The sequence below is a fragment of the Thermobia domestica genome, chromosome 8, assembly GCF_964235325.1.
Source record: "Thermobia domestica chromosome 8, izTheDome1.hap1.1, whole genome shotgun sequence".
Lineage (NCBI taxonomy): Eukaryota > Metazoa > Arthropoda > Insecta > Zygentoma > Lepismatidae > Thermobia > Thermobia domestica.
This window is the reverse complement of record NC_137461.1, coordinates 22,615,712-22,632,082: the sequence shown is the minus strand read 5'-3', so window position 1 is coordinate 22,632,082 and position 16,371 is coordinate 22,615,712. Positions and strand designations below refer to the sequence as shown.

The following is a 16,371-nucleotide window of genomic DNA, read 5'->3' as shown; positions in this document are numbered from 1 at the left end:
TTATTTTCCATAGTTACGTAATGGTCTAAAGTCTAGCAAACAAGTTTGCCGTTGGATATTATTTCTATATACCGGCTCGTTTTCTAGTGAATCCTACACGTGGAGAGCATCTTACGTTAATATTGTGGATCCTCATTTTTAAAATTAAGGTAATTGCCTAGCTCTTTATTTATATTACATGGATTTAATATTGCGTAAGACATATTATTTGTTTGTTTACAGCGAAAGCAAGACGATTAATTTTGTTTTCAAGTGCATCATCTTCTCATGTTGTTTTAATGTTATTTTCACCAGTTTTTTTAAAACTTATTCTAATTTTAGTTAAGTCTTCATTCCGGCGAAATTAAAATACCGCTAATTTTACAGTAATTATGTGATATCTTCAAACAGATAAAAGATAATCGAAATGTGGAACAAGAGCGCCCTAGACAATATTATTTTACATGAGATACCGTTATCACGACTCACTTATCTGCTTTCGATTTCGAGCCATTTTGAAAATCGGCATTTATTTTCGCGTTTCTAAACGGCTGAAAACGGAAAGCCACTAGGTGACTTGTGATAACGGTACCTCACGCAAAATAATATTGTCTAGGGCGCTCTTGTTCCATATTTCAATTATCTTTTATCTATTTGAAGATATCACATAATTACTATAAAATTAGCGGTATTTTAATTTCGCTGGGATGAAGACTCTTAAACATATTATAGAACAATATATTAACAAAAATTACAATTAATGTTGTAAGAGAGTATTGTAGCTTAGTGCAACGATTTCCAATCTGTGTATCGGGAAGTAGAATTTAAAAATTTTGAACACGCTAGCCAACCATAAGATAATTTACCATGATATATGATAATTTAAGCCGGGGATACGGTGGCTCAGTGGTAGAGCGTTCACCTCTGGTGCTTGGGGTCCCGGGTTCGATCCCAGCTCCCGCCAAGTGAACCTTGTGGTGGACAAACACCGTGCTCGTGGGTTTTCTCGGGGCTCTCTCGTTTCCTCCCACTTTCTTCATTCCACCATTTCACTCATCTCTCATCATCACCGTCTCCTTTAGCCTAACCGGCATAACCGTGGGACGTAAAACCCAAAGATTTCATTTTTTCTCTTCTTTCTTTACGTTTTCCTACTTTACCTTTATTTGAAACTTTCAAATTTCATCCTATTTTCCACTGAAAAGTATCTGTAATTCAACAAGGAAATAATTATAGATGATAATTAAAAGAAATTCATTGTAATTTGGCCCGTGACAAACACTTTACCATTTTTTGTCGTAAAGGTAAAGTATATATCGGTATTGTAGCAGAGTGGTGCTTGAGCGATTGACCGTAGAAATTCAAACTCCGATTATTGATAATTTCAGTCTTGTTTTATTACAAGTGTACACTCTTTAGTCAATGGAGAGGAGAGCTCGAATCATGGGACAGATTTTGTGGGTGTTGGATCAGAGTAGATCATGGTAAATGATGGATTGGAGTGGGTCACAGTGGTTCATGGTAGGTGGTGGGTCAGAGTGGTTAATGGTGGCGGTAGGTCAGATTGGATCACGGTGGGAGGTGGGTCATGATTGGTCGTGGGTAAGAGTGGGTTACAGTAGTCGTGGATAACAGTAAGTTACGATGGGTCGTGGTCGGTGGGTGGTGGATCAATGGGTCATCAAGAACCACTTGATAGGTCACTTATCAACTTTGGTCAAGATGTTAGGACTTGAGCTCGTTGATATAACTGAACAATTCACCGGAAGTAGTAGAAATTAAGCATTTCCTGGTTTAACGTCGATCACCATAGATCAAAAATGGTAGTAGCTAGTGGGAAACAGTTTCCAGCAATTGCTCAAGCATCCCAAAAATTTAGGGGAAAATTGTAAATTTTGTAGTGAATACTGAATTTTGGGGAAAAGTATATTAAACTTGGTGGTAAGTGGTAAATTTTAGGGAAGATGGTAAACTTGGTGATGAATGACAAATTTTAGGAGGAAATGGTAAATTTTGTAGTGAATGGTAAATTTTGAGAAAAAGAAATCGTAAATTTGGAGGAAAATAATTTTGGTTGTTTGCGCCCAAGTCTTTAGGAGGAATGGGCACTTTCGTTTTATATAATTCCATGCAATTGAAAAAAAGTATCCTGTAGTTAAAATAATGACACACTCAAATTATTATCAACGATGAAAAATGAAATTTACTTCTTAAGTGGGTTTTGAACCATTCTGGAATTAGAATCCAGTCAATTTAGCGAATACAGAGACCATCATACTGGATCTGTTCGAAACAGAACCGCCGTTCCCTTTCACACTATCTCACCTTCGAGATACAGTGGACTTTTTTTAAAATTCGAAGTCCAAGGGGACACGAAAAAACTTCGAATTATCCAACAACATTCATTTTCACATATATAACAACAAACAAACCAAAGTACTGTGCATCAGAAACATATTCGTATGGTGTAGACTTTACCTTTAAAGCAGCTTATTATTTGCGTGGTCGAATACCGCAAACTAACAAACGACATTGACTCCACATAATTCAAACTACGTGTACAATGGAAAATGTATTTACGTACAACACTACAGCATACATTGAATAGCCCAAACAATTAAACACCAGTAACAATTTGAATATTCTGTTCTCACGTTTAAAAAGACGTAAACCTCATTTGCTTAAATTTGATTGTTTTTGTACGTTCAATAAATCTTAAACTTCACGTATTGCGTGGAATACGATATTAATATCATTTGGTTGACTTTATCAATAATTCAGCTTAAATTTTCAACCAATTCTGAAACCAGATGAGATTGGCACACATTCTCTATCTTCACTTCTTCCCCAGCTTACCTTTATCTTTATCATTACATAGATTTTCTATTTATCTTTTGTATTACTCTTCAATATGGCTGCATCTGGATAACTGAAAACACGTTAAAACTGTATTTCCCTGTTTACATCTGTCTAACATTAAAAATTTTCAACTGTATTTACTTCGAATTATCCAAAACATTGGTTCAAAAGTTCGATTTATCCACGATTTTTTTACTATTGTTTTCAATACAGTTTTCAAGGGGAATTGACTTCTGTTCAAATTATCCAATATTTCGAATTATCCAAGTTCGAATTAACGAGACTCCACTGTATCTGAATTACAGGACAACATTACAGTCCCTTAGGATAGTGGTTGATCAATTGAATTAAATAGAAACCATATACATCGTCTTTTTTTTACCTAGCAGCCATATTGTGGAGAAGTGAAAATGCAACTTTTGGAATCGTGATTTTTTTTTTTTTTTTGGAGAGATTTAAGGAATGTCTTTGGGTTTCATCCTTAACGAAGGGAAAATCCCAACCTACATCACCTAGCGGGAGAAAAAGGGCAAGTCTTAGACGTAGGTGGAGACCGACTGACTCTCGGGATAAAGAGTCAGTCTCTACCAAGTGCGAACGGCCTTTTCAGAGGGCGGATGAGCAGGTGAAGGACAGGGCATCCTCTTGTCCTTAGGAGGGGAAACTATCCTAAAAATCGGATGAAACATTAGGTGGTCAACGGCATGGAGATGTGGAAAGGAAATGGGAATACCACCACATTATCTTTTTCCCAGAAGGAACGAAGGAGGAGAATAAATACGAGGCCTGTCTAAAAAGTATCCGACCTTAATTTTTTCCACGCAAAGTAGTGATTCTCAGGCGGCGCCACCGTGCACGGTGGAAGGAGGAACCTTAATGCGCATGCTTGAATTTTTTCACCGCGTTCGCGTGTGCCAGTCGTGAGCTGGTGGTCGCGAAGTGAAATGCTGTTGGTAGTGTTTCTCGCAAGATGACTGAACGAATTGAGCAAAGATACTGCATCAAATTCTGTCAAAGGCTGGATGATTCTCAAAGCCAAACAATTCGTAAGATTCAGCAGGTGTTTGGAGAAGATGCGATGGGTGTAACACAAATTAAACAATGGTTCAACCGATTCAAAGATGGCCGCATATCAGTCGAGAGTGAGCAGCGTAGCGGCAGGCCCCAAACTGCTCGGAATGCAGCTGTTGTTTAGCGGGTGCGAAATTTGGTGATGGCAGATCGCCGTTTGACACTGCGGGAGATTGCAGAAGATGTTGGAGTGAGTAAAGATTCTGCACATGCAATTTTGCATGACAATTTGAACATGAAACGAGTGGCTGCTAAATTTGTACCCAAGTTGTTGTCTCAAGTACAAAAAGACACCCGTTTTGACGTTGCACAGGACCTTCTGGACACCACCAACACTGATCCTGGGTATCTGAATTCCGTGATAACTGGAGATGAGTCATGGGTGTACGGGTACGACCCAGAAAGAAAACAATCGTCTCAATGGAAGCATCCCGATTCTCCAAGGCCGAAGAAAGCGCGGCAGGTGCGAAGCAAAATCAAGGTGTTGCTGACTGTTTTCTTCGATGCCCGTGGAATTGTGCATCACGAGTACGCACCGGAAGGACAAACAGTGACAAAGGAGTACTATCAAGATGTTCTCAGGCGACTCCGTGACGCAGTCCGGCGCAAAAGACCAGACATGTGGACAGCGAAGAACTGGCACGTCCATCATGACAACGCCCCAGCACATTCATCCCAATTGATCCACACGTTCTTAGCCAAACATGGAATTACAACCGTTCGCCAACCTCCCTACTCTCCAGACCTGGCTCCTTGTGACTTCTGGTTGTTCCCAAAATTGAAGACGCCTTTGAAGGGATCCCGTTTTAAGAGTAGAGAAGACATAATGCAGAACACGACGACGGAGCTGAACAACATTCCAAAAGAAGACTTCCAGCTGTGTTTCCAGCAGTGGAAGGATTGGTGGGCTAAGTGTGTGGAAGCACAAGGGGCCTACTTTGAAGGGGATTAGGGTCCCAAATCTGTCAGGTATTCGCAACTATTTTTCTGGCCAAAGGTCGGATACTTTTTAGACAGCCCTCGTAAATATAATGATGGTTCTTCCTGAGGTAAAACATTCAGGAGGTGAAAGAGTTCTCCATTCGAATCTCCGGATGGGGACTACTCCGAGAAGAATCATCAAAAGAGAAAATAATAACTTTCATTTCAGCATAGGAACCTAGAACGTACGAACTCTACGACGTGTGAGTTTGCAAATGGACAAATGTAAAGTGAATATAATGGGTTTGAATGAAGTGCGATGGTCAGGAAAAGATTATATAGTATCGGGAAATTAAACAATATTGTATTCGGATAGCATTAAGGGCCGAAAATGGTGTTGCGATAGCAATGAATGGAAATTTGTCTTTAGCAGAGTCTGTAGTCCTTATTTCAATAATAATAATAATAATAATAATAATAATAATAATAATAATAATAATAATAATAATAATAATAATAATAATAATAATAATAATAATAATAATAATAATAATAATAATAATAATAAAACAGGTTGTTTAAACAGCACAGTTTTCAAATTATTGTGAAACTTTCGAGAGGTGATTCAAATCCCTGAACAGTCCTGGTTACGCCACTTGAAGTGGTGTCTGAGAAGTCAATCTGTATTATACGCAAATTTGTTGTAGAAATACAGTGCACGAAACTGAACATGCCAACATGTACTGTTCATTAACTGCAATATTTACCTTCTAATAAACGAAGTAAAACAACATTGGCAAACAGTAATTCACGCTATCTATATGCATCGAGCATTACTGTAATAATTACATTGTTTTCGAATTTGCTCACGAACTGCTATTTCGACAGAGGTAATAAAGGCGGCTTGAAAAGAACCCGATATCTATCCTCTTGTGTATTAGTCGCGATAAGGTGATTGCGAAAACTGAAGTTATGTAGCCTAGCCAAGAAGCAAATGAAAATGTGTAAGTAGCCTTTGTGAGAACTCTTAAACAAAGAATAGTTTACACAATGAACAGTTGAACAAAATATGAGTTCTTAATTACCTTCAGAAGTTGAAGTAGCCTGCAGGTAATTAAATGCAAAATTATTTAAGCTGAATAGCAAGTAATGTTACTGTCAAATTTTTACCTCTGATTCTCCGAATGTTTTGAAAATTTCGGGTGTTCGGGTTAAAGTTGACAGTTTTTGATGAAAGATGACAACAGGGAATATCTGAATAGAGCCGTAGTTAGAGATTTTGGCGCGTGAGGATAAGTAAAATTTGGTGCCCTCTACACTAATCCCACCAAGTATTTCTTCTGTCTTTATTTTTTCATATATATATAAAAAATAGCTTTTGATGTTGTTGTTGTTATGTTATGCTAAATTTTTATCAAGTTGCTTAGATAGCCCATTGTAATAGCCAAAAGCAATCATTATGTACGTTTTTACAAATGAGAGCTGATTACAAGAGGCTTTTTTTTTAAGATTCGACAGAACTGCCTTTGGTTGGTATAGTTCCATTTGGAGAGAAGTTATGAGAATTTACAGAGGTGCCCACAAGGGGGGGCTATGACGCAAACTGCGTCATTGAAATATTTGGGGGGGGTTAAAATCTATATAAATATGTTTGATGAGGGGGGGTAAAATTAATCGAAAAGAAGATTTTTTTCATGGAAGAACACCTACGGATAGACAATTGGGGGGTGCGTCATAGACATAAGGGGGGGGGGTGCGCACCACTGGAATTTATAACTATTTACAACTTTCCATACTATCGATAAGAAATGAAAGTTTAATACATTAGAAATTGTGTGCTTTTAAAGTGTTCCAAATGGGTGACAGCATTAATTTTTGGTAATAATTGAAGACTTTGGGGCAAAACCCCGTAAGTCCCAAAAGTGAAAGTGTAAATGAGATAGCTTCACAAGGGTTTCTCCTCATCCGATTCTCTTCAAACTTGGCACTTATATACTAGACCGAAAATAAATCGACACTTTTTTGTTTCTTTCGAAAAATAGGTTAAGGGGGGCAAAGGGACCCTTTTCAAAAAAGAATCCCCTTGACTAAAAGGACCACATTAAAGAAACTAAACTCTGCTGGTGCAAAGATGGGTTCAAAGTAGGAAATACGAGTTTTGTCGTTTTTGAAAGAAAAGGGTTATAGGGAGCAATGCCCCCACCCGAAATGACAAAGGACTGCACAATCCTTACGGAAATTGCATTTCGATGGGATTGCTTGAAACCGTGATATGTTGTAGATATGATGTTCCTGAGAAAAAGTCTCAAGGGGCACAACAACAAATCACTGACCGTTTGGCCACTACAGAGCCACTTTTTAAAAACAGCCAAAGATAATGATAAAAATTCTGGATTTCGATGAAAATAACTGAAACTGTGATATGTCGTAGATGTTATGCTCCTGAGAATAAATCTTAATAAGCAGAACCGCCAATCACTGATCATTTGGCCACTACAGGGCCACTTTTTCAAAACAGGCGAAGATGACAACATTCTGGATTTCGGTAAAAGTGAATAAAACCATGATATGTTGCAGATATTGTGGTTCAGAGAGAAAGTCTTAATGGGCATAATCGCCAATCACTGACCGTTTGGCCACTACAGGGGCACTTTTTTTGAAAGAAGCCGAAGATAGTGATATTCTGGATTTCGATGAAAATAACTGAAACTGTGATATGTTGTAGATGTGTTCCTGAGAAAAAGTCTCGATATGCTCAACCGCCAATCATTGATCGTTTGGCCACTACAGGGCCACTTTCTTTAAAACAGCCGAAGATAGTGATATTCGGGATTTCAATTAAAATAACTGAAACTGTGATATGTTGTAGATGTGTTCCTGAGAAAAAGCCTCAATAAGAACAACCACCAATCACTGATCGTTTGGCCACTACAGGGCCACTTTTTTGAAAGCAGCCGAAGATAGGTACAGTATGTTCTTGATTTAGATGAAAATAACTGAAACTGTGATATGTTGTAGATGTTATGTTCCTGAGAAAAAGTCTCAATTTAGAAAAACCATCCATCACTGACCGTTTGGCCACTACAGGATCACTTTTGCTTTTTAAGAACTAAAATTAACTGTATTCTGTATTTCGATGGAATTTCTCGAAACCTTGATATGTGGTAGTTATTGTGATCCTGAGAAGATGTTCTTATTGTGCTTATTGAGACTTTTTCTCAGGAACATATACAACATACACAACATATCATAGTTCAGTTATTTTCATCGAAATCCAGAATATCACTACCTTCGGCTACTTTAAAAAAAGTGGCCCTATAGTGACCAAACAATCAGTGATTGGCGGTTATGCCCGTTAAGACTTTTTCTCTGGACCACAATATCTACAACATATCACGGTTTTATTCATTTCTACCGAAATCCAGAATGTTGTTATCTTCGGCTGTTTTTAAAAAAGTGGCCCTGTAGTGGCCAAACGGTCAGTGATTTGTGGTTGTGCCCCTTGAGACTTTTTTCTCAGGAACACCATATCTACAACATATCAAAGTTTCAAGAAATCCCATCGAAATGCAATTTCCGTAAGGATTGTTCAATCCTTTGTCATTTCGAAGGGGGCCATTGCCCCTTATAACCCCTTTCTCGCAAAACGATAAAACCCGTATTTCCTACTTTGAACCTATCTTTGCATCAGCAGAGTTTAGTTTCTTTAATGTGGCCCTTTTTAAGTCAAGGGGACCCTTTTTTGAAAAGGGGTCCTTTGCCATCCTTAACCTATTTTCGAAAGAAACAAAAAAAAAAAAAAAAGGTCGATTTATTTTCGGTCTAGTATATCGGTGGCAAGTTTGACGAGAATCGGATGAGGAAAAACCGTTGTGAAGCTCTCCTTTACACTTTCACTTTTGGGACTTAACGGGTTTTTGCCCCAAAGTCTTCAATTGAAAGTTTATGGCGTAAAACTTGCTAGTCCACAAAAGTGAGATTTGGAGTAAATCAACTTTTTAATTTTTGTGAAAATTTGTATTGAAAAGTAAACATATAAATACAATAATACAAACATGAAATAACATTAGGTCTTACTCCTTTTAAGTTATGATATTTAGACTTATTATTATTATTATTTGCAATGAACAAAATTTAAAGCCCTTTCTTGTGTTTAATGTGAATGTAAAATGTGGCTTGTAATGTTTTACACAAATGAACAAAAGTGGCTGAATACTGGTATCCTACTTGAATAATATTACTACTTACAGTTCACGAAATCTGTTAAGGTACAAAACGATTCCGAGGCATCAATGTAACAATTGTTTGGGATGATTTTAGCTAGTCGTAGAAATCACTGTGCACTGGAGGCATTCATTTATATCATGTAACATTCTGTTACCGATAGTTGTCCGTGTGGCATATTTCTGTTACAAAAAGTCCCTATAAATCAACCAGAGTTTCGTCCTTTCTTCTAAGTTGGAGATATTTACCTGTGCCCTTGTGACTCTTGTTATGTATGGTTTGTTGTAGGCGAGACATTTGGAAGAAGTTTTCTGCTGCCTTTTTAGTGATAATGAACGGGTGTTCTTTGTTCGCTTTCTTGATCACTTCAATCGAATGATTGGGACAGGGGCGTAATTAAGGGCCCCGCAGACCTCGCATTGCGGGGGCCTCAAGCCATCAGGGGCCCCCCAAATCGTGAAGTGGGACGTAGAGAAGGGGCTCCGCTCCACGCTGTCTGCGGGAGGGGTCCCCAAGCCTTTAGTTACGCCACTGGCTAGGGACTATACACATTTTGACTGTGACGTTTGACATAGTTTTCTATGCATGTAAAACTTAACAACTCATCAATATGTAATCGCTTGCATAAAGATTCACGTTTAATATAGCTTCGGAGCTGAATTGAATGCTAACAAGTTAACCAATCAGGTCCCTGCCCGATTAAAGCCATTTCGTCTGCAGATAGTTATGGGCAAACACATGCGGTGGCTCAGTGGTAGAGCGTTCACCTCTGGTGCTTGGGGTCCCGGGTTCGATCCCAGCCACCGCCAAGTGAACTTTGTGGTGGACAAACACCGTGCTCGTGGGTTTTCTTCCGTTTCCTCCCACTTTTTTCATATCTCTCATCATCACCGTCTCCTTTAGCCTAACCGGCATAATCGTGGGACGTAAAACTTAAAGATTTCATTTTTTTTCCTCCATCTTGAAAAAGACTTAGAACAAATTTGTTGATACTTTTATGTGTTGTTAGATTTCCTTGTAGTCACTTCAAGGATTGTTTATATTTTGGTTGCTTACATTACAAGTACGTAGAAAATATCTTAGAAATAACACGTGGCGAAACTACTTTCCTTGCAGACTATATACGTACGTACGGTACATTTCATTATGTCATACTGCATCAATAGGTTTTGCGTTCAATTTTTAATCTCTAAAATACACTAGAGAAAATATGTACAAATACCATGCTATTTACCAAGTGCAAGGACATGCGCTGGACAGCTTACCTTTTAAACTCGTTTGTCTGTTTTTTTTTTTTTTTTCACCAGGTGCATGCACCTGCAAATCTTTCTGAAATCAAAGACAAGACACACGATGATTATCAATGTTACATAACGTGGGACACAATTTGCGTCGATTCTCAAGCTTGATGATTTATCTGAGGAAGAAACGCAAGACAAACAAAAAAAGCATGAGAACAATTTTTGCTGTTTCTGTTTTTAATGACTGTTTCTAAGAAATTTCATTTACGTTCATGTCTAATACATATTAATTCTATGCTTTGACCCTAGCAGCCAGGACCGTGCACTACACTATGATCAAACAATCCTTTAAGAAAAAGAAAAGTCAATTTTCTGAGATCTTGACTAAAGAGTTGAAAAAAAAGACTCATAGAATTCTTGGTGTGGAATACTGTATTTTATGGAGCACATATAACGAAAAACAGTGGGAACTTTCAAAACGTAAGTGTGGAAAAGAATGGAGAGAATTAGCTGGGTCGAGCGAAAAACGAATGAGAGGGTGTTAGAAATAGTAAGGGAGAAAATAATAATTTTAGATATTATTAAGAAGAGGAAAATAAACTGGTTGGAACATTGAAGGAACTGTATCATGAAGAACATACTAGAGGATATGGTGGCAAGAAAGAGAGGAAGAAGATCAAGAAGACTATAACTGATGGACGATATCAAAACAGAAAAATCATACGTGAAGACGAGGAAGTAAGCGGAAGACCATGGAGCATAGAAGCTTCTTAAACGGCGTGACAAACATCTTGGCATTTGAAGGCGGCGCTCCAAGTTCCTTTTAAATGCTGCTAGCAAATGAGAGGCCAGCGGTATTGCCACGTTTATTTTGTACACATCCACATCTATCCACTGTCACTTGATCGCGCTGTATTTCCTTTGCTTAGTCATAGCCACACCCCTTTACCACTTGGCAACGTCGCTTCAGAGCTTGCGTTTTATTCGTTTATTGTGCTGCCAAAATGTCTTGAGCCGTGGCAAAAATGCGAACTAAAGCTCACACTCTGACACACCCACGCGTTGAACCAATAAGGGTTCAGCAGGTGCTAAGCGAGAGAGCCTTAGCGAAAGAGAGTGGAATTCCTTCAGCCGATAGCAGCGCTTAAAACGGAAGACTAGGTGTCAAGTCAATGTGGTATATTTATAGCTAAAATGCCAAGATGTTTGTCATAGGCTTTAGTTGCAACATGAGACCTACCAATAATGGTAAAATACATATGTTTTCAAATGTGGGAACACTAATCTGATGAATGATTTTTTTGTGTGTGTGTTTTTCCATAATTGCACTGAAATCTGGAATTAGTTTTGTCACCATCAATCTTAGGTCCGATTCCACATGAAGACGATTTCGCTTTAAGGTTTTAATACCACAAAGAGCAGAAAAGGTCTGCTCACATAAGTCATATAAATAAGTGGTAGGTAAAGGCATCAAATGTTCCATTACCTTTTTAGACAACTCTTCATATTCACAGCACACACGTAATCAAAAACTACAACGTTCATTTTCTTTGAAAACGTTTTTTTTCATGAAGTATCGCAGGATAGTTCCAATAGCTGTTCTTGTTCTGTGTTAGGGAGATTCATACCTTGTATGTCAAGAATTTCTACACTAGTGAAAGCATTTTCAATCAAATCATTACCAGGTTGCGGGACAGGGAAATATTCCCGGAAACTTGAAGCTAATGCTTTCAAGTATCCTACAAGTGTTTTGTGCATTTCAGCAGAGACTTTTTAAGAGGCTCCATCACGGCGAAATTAAAATACCGCTATTTTTTTTTTACAGTAATTATGTGATATCTTGAAATAGATAAAAAGTAATCGAAAAGTTGAACAAGACCTCTCTAGACAATGTTATTCTAGATGAGATACCGTTATCACGACTCACTTATCTGCTTTCGATTTCCAGCCATTTAGAAAATTGGCATTTATTTTCGCGTTTCTAAATACCTACAAACGGAAAGCTACTAGGTGACTCGTGATAAAGGTAGGCCTATCTCACGTAAAATAATATTGTCTAGGGAGGTCTTGTTTCACTTTCCAATTATATTTTATGTATTTGAAGATATCACATAATTACTGTAAAATTAGCGGCATTTTAATTTCGCAGTGATTAGGCCTCTTAACCTGAAGAATCAATGACATCCTTGAGCACTGGATATGATGAATAGTTATTGTTTTGTACTCGTACTGCCCACAGCTGAAGTTTCTTAATCTTAAAAATACTTCTTACATAATAGCTATGAGATCCATTTTATTACAACACATTTCAAATTTTAGGCGCGCGGACCCTCTGGCTAGATACCACGGACCCCAGTTTGAGAAGTTCCGGGTTCGATTCCCGTTGGGGGGCACTCGGTCGATAAAGTGTAAAACGCTTTTTCAGGCCAGCCAACCTGCATGAGGATTTCCTGGGTTTTTCTCATTCACACCAGGCAAATGCCGGGATGGTACCTAACTTATAGGTCCCAGAACGCTTCCTTCCTTCTCGAGTTCTTTCTTCCTTCCCTTTCCCCTGGATAGTGTGCTCGCCGAGGAACGTCATCTCTCACATTATGACGGGCTAAATAGCATTACATGCCGAGAGCCCAGAAATCTAAAATCCTAATCCTTTCCAGTTTGAGAACCACTGCTTTAGAAGAAATCAAGTTAAGTGAGTCCTATTCTCTCTTATATTGATATTGTATTCATTTATATTCAATTCAAATATCTGAGAATTATTTTGACGAGAGATGTGTACTGCACCAAAGAGATCAGGACAAGAATTGCCATAGCCAAAGAAGCATTCAACGTCAAAAGATCACTGTTAACTACCAGGCTTAATACTGGACTAAGGAAGAAATTGGTCAACCCTTATACATGGAGTATTGGACTGTATGGTTCAGAGACTTGGACATTACGTAGAATTAGAGAAGAAAAATTTACAGAACTTCGAAATGTGATATTGGAGGAAAATGGAGAAGATAAAATGGATAGAGAGAGAGAGAGAGTAACAAACGAAAATGTTTTAAAACTGATAAGAGAGAAGAGGACGCTTTTAGCCAGCATTCTTCGTAGAAAGGCCAATTAGATCGGACACATCTTGCGAAGAAATTTTCTTCTTCATACCGCCATAGAGGGAAAGGTGGAAGGAAAGCGAGGAATAGGAAGAAGAAGAACACAACTGCTTGATGATTTGAAAAATAGAGGAAAATATTGGAAGTTAAAAGAGGAAGTGAAAGATGGAGAAATGTTCGAGAAACATTTCCAGATCCGAATCTATGAAAAAAAAAAATCTAATTGGCTCCAGGATTTTCCAACAGGCAGAGTGCTTAATAATAACGTCATTGCAGGTTTTGCTTTGCGGTTGATGGAGTCAAGACTCTCCCCCGCCATATCTACTTAAGTAGCTTCACGTTTTTTTTTTTTTGTTTTTGTTTTTTTTTTTACTATTATTATTTCTTTTATAGTATAGTCTATTATCACGGCAACCCGCAGCGGCGGCAAAGAGGAAGCAATTTCTCGCTTGGATTTTCAAAGGGTGTTTATTTTATGGAGATTCCTATGTTTAAACATACTAATTTGCTCTGACATACTATAGTAGTTAAAATATATTAAATACTGTACTTTAACGTACTATAGTTTATTTACTATAGTTAATAAGGATTATCATTATTATTATCATAGGTATTCTGCCATTATTGGCAGGTTATTTGCCGCAACTGAGAAGCTTTCGTGCTTCACGGTACTTCCGCTAACCGCTTCGTCTTACTACGGTTTTTCCATTTTGATATCGCCCATGAATTGCAGCCTTTTTCGCCCTCTCACTTTCTTCCTTGCCACCACTCCATCTATAGAGCGACCTTCATGATACAGTTCCTTCTTAAATAAGGATATATATGTGCTTAGATATTCGTTGTTTTATATGATATATTACGTGTACTCCCGTATCGGAGTGTATGTATCGGCGATTATGCTTGTATGTCTTTTGCCTCCTCCCCCCCTCCTTGGAATCCGTTTTCTCTCAATTGATATGTTGATTTTCAGTTTAAAATTCCTTTCAGCAGCGGGGCTATATGAGATGTATACCTACAGCTTAACATGGTATCTGTGCTACATGACCCCCCCCCTAGGGTTGCCAACCGTTCGGTATTTTACCAGACAGTTCTAAACGGCTGAAAACGAAAAGCCACTAGGTGACTTGTGATAACGCTACCTCACGCAAAATAATATTGTCTATGGCGCTCTTGTTCCACATTTCAATTATCTTTTATCTATTTGAAGATATCACATAATTATTGTAAAATTAGCGGTATTTTAATTTCGCCGGGATGAGGCCTCTTAAGAGTATATGTACTCCAGCAGGGTATCTGGTATTTCCATTTTCAAAAGTTAGGAAAACTAGGTTCCTCCTTGGAAAAAATCTGCGGGCGTCAGTGTGTATTATTGCATTATAGATTAAAATGTGTACTAGTCGGACGCACTGCCTCAACATTAGTCAGTAGGGCATACAAGTTTATTGCAAAATGTCGACCTTCGAGACACTAAAAATAAAGTTACTAATTGACTAATCATTCCGAAGATAAACTATTATTATAAATTAATGTAATATTGTCACAAGCTGAACCGAATTATTGTCGTAATTAATGGGCATAAAACATAATAAGGAAAAAAAGTTTTATTTTTTGAAACTGTATAAAACAAACGCAGGTATCAGCAAGTCGTATTAGGCAAGCATCGCCAATGATAATCGCATATACACACAGAACGAACTCCATGTACTTCCGTTTTTGTCATTGTACGCAAGTTAATATTTCACCACGGATTGTTGTTACTGCTACCCTAATAACCTTCAAATAATGCTATGACGTCAGATGTGAACGACGTATTGTCTTGAAAAACATGCTATATACTCCGCTAAGCTTCATTAAGCGCCGGAGAACGGCCGGTGTAGTCTGTGCTTGTGTGTTCTAGTAAAGAAAGTGAACTTAGCAATGGAATAGTGCTAGCTACACAGGGCAGTTTTTGCACAATTGAGGTAATTGCTGGTTTATTATTTTGTTTTATCTTTATCTAAGGTTACTGAGCTAAGCTCTCACGTAAATGTGATGTAACTGGGGTGATATTACGAGTATCATTTTACTTATATTCGGAATATATTCTCGTGGTAAGTAACTAAGCAAATATAAAAGAGGCTTTCCCTTAATGATTCTACTTAATATCATTAGATTTAAGGGGGAATTAAATGTCCAAAGATGAAGTGAAATGAAATCTTTCAGTGTAACGTTCACTGGTGCAAATCCGGGGGGATGAGGTGGACATGTTCCCCCCAATCTTGGAACTGAGGGGTACTGTCCCCCCAATAATCGATCTGAAATGTGCTTTTTGAGGAGATATGCCATGATTTGTGTCCGACTACCATAAAGGAAAGTGAGATGAAATTGATGACCCCAAAATAAACCTTAAATCTGCCCGCCTCCCAATGTTGAAGACAACTCTGGTCCCCTGATCCTCCACAGCATTGTTTCTCAACTTCATACAAATATTTTGAACATCGCTTAAAAAAAAAAATATGGGAACGGTCTTACCGGTCCCCTCAATGTTGAAGACAGATTTGCGCCGCTGGTAACGTCCCATGATTATACCCTTTAGACTAAGAGAAACGATGATTAAAGAAAGTGAATGATGATGGAAGAATTGGTGGAATGAGAAAGTGGGAGGAAACGGAAGTAACCCCGAGAAAACCCACGGACATGATGTTGTCTACCACTAAACTTACTTTGCTGGGGATCGAGGCAGAGACCCCACACACCATAGGTAAGTGGTCGACCACTGAGCCACCGTACTCCCCTATGTCCAAAAATGGGACCTACCAAATGATAAGTGTCACTGATAAGGTAAGATAAACAAAGTTATGGAGGTGAAAAATTCTCATGAGCAGTTTCGGTTTTAAAAAATCAGAAAATAACTTCTTTTTATAAAGCTATAAAACGATGCTGTAGAATAACCGGCTTAGTCTATTCAGATAAGACTGATGGCAAAGTATACACTAATATAG

General features: G+C 38.1%; 1 long non-coding RNA gene across 2 annotated transcripts in view; it reads left to right on the top strand.

Annotated features, from left to right (window-relative positions):
• Nucleotides 1-16,371, top strand: part of LOC145691583 (uncharacterized) — a 62,570-nt gene continuing 46,199 nt past the window's right edge. Inside the window, exon 1 of one of the 2 annotated variants that reach the window (XR_014132416.1) lies at nt 1-149. This is a non-coding gene — a long non-coding RNA (uncharacterized LOC145691583). Of the gene's footprint in view, nt 150-15,225; nt 15,352-16,371 lie in introns of those variants that run through there. The other variant, XR_014132417.1, reaches the window with a different exon arrangement.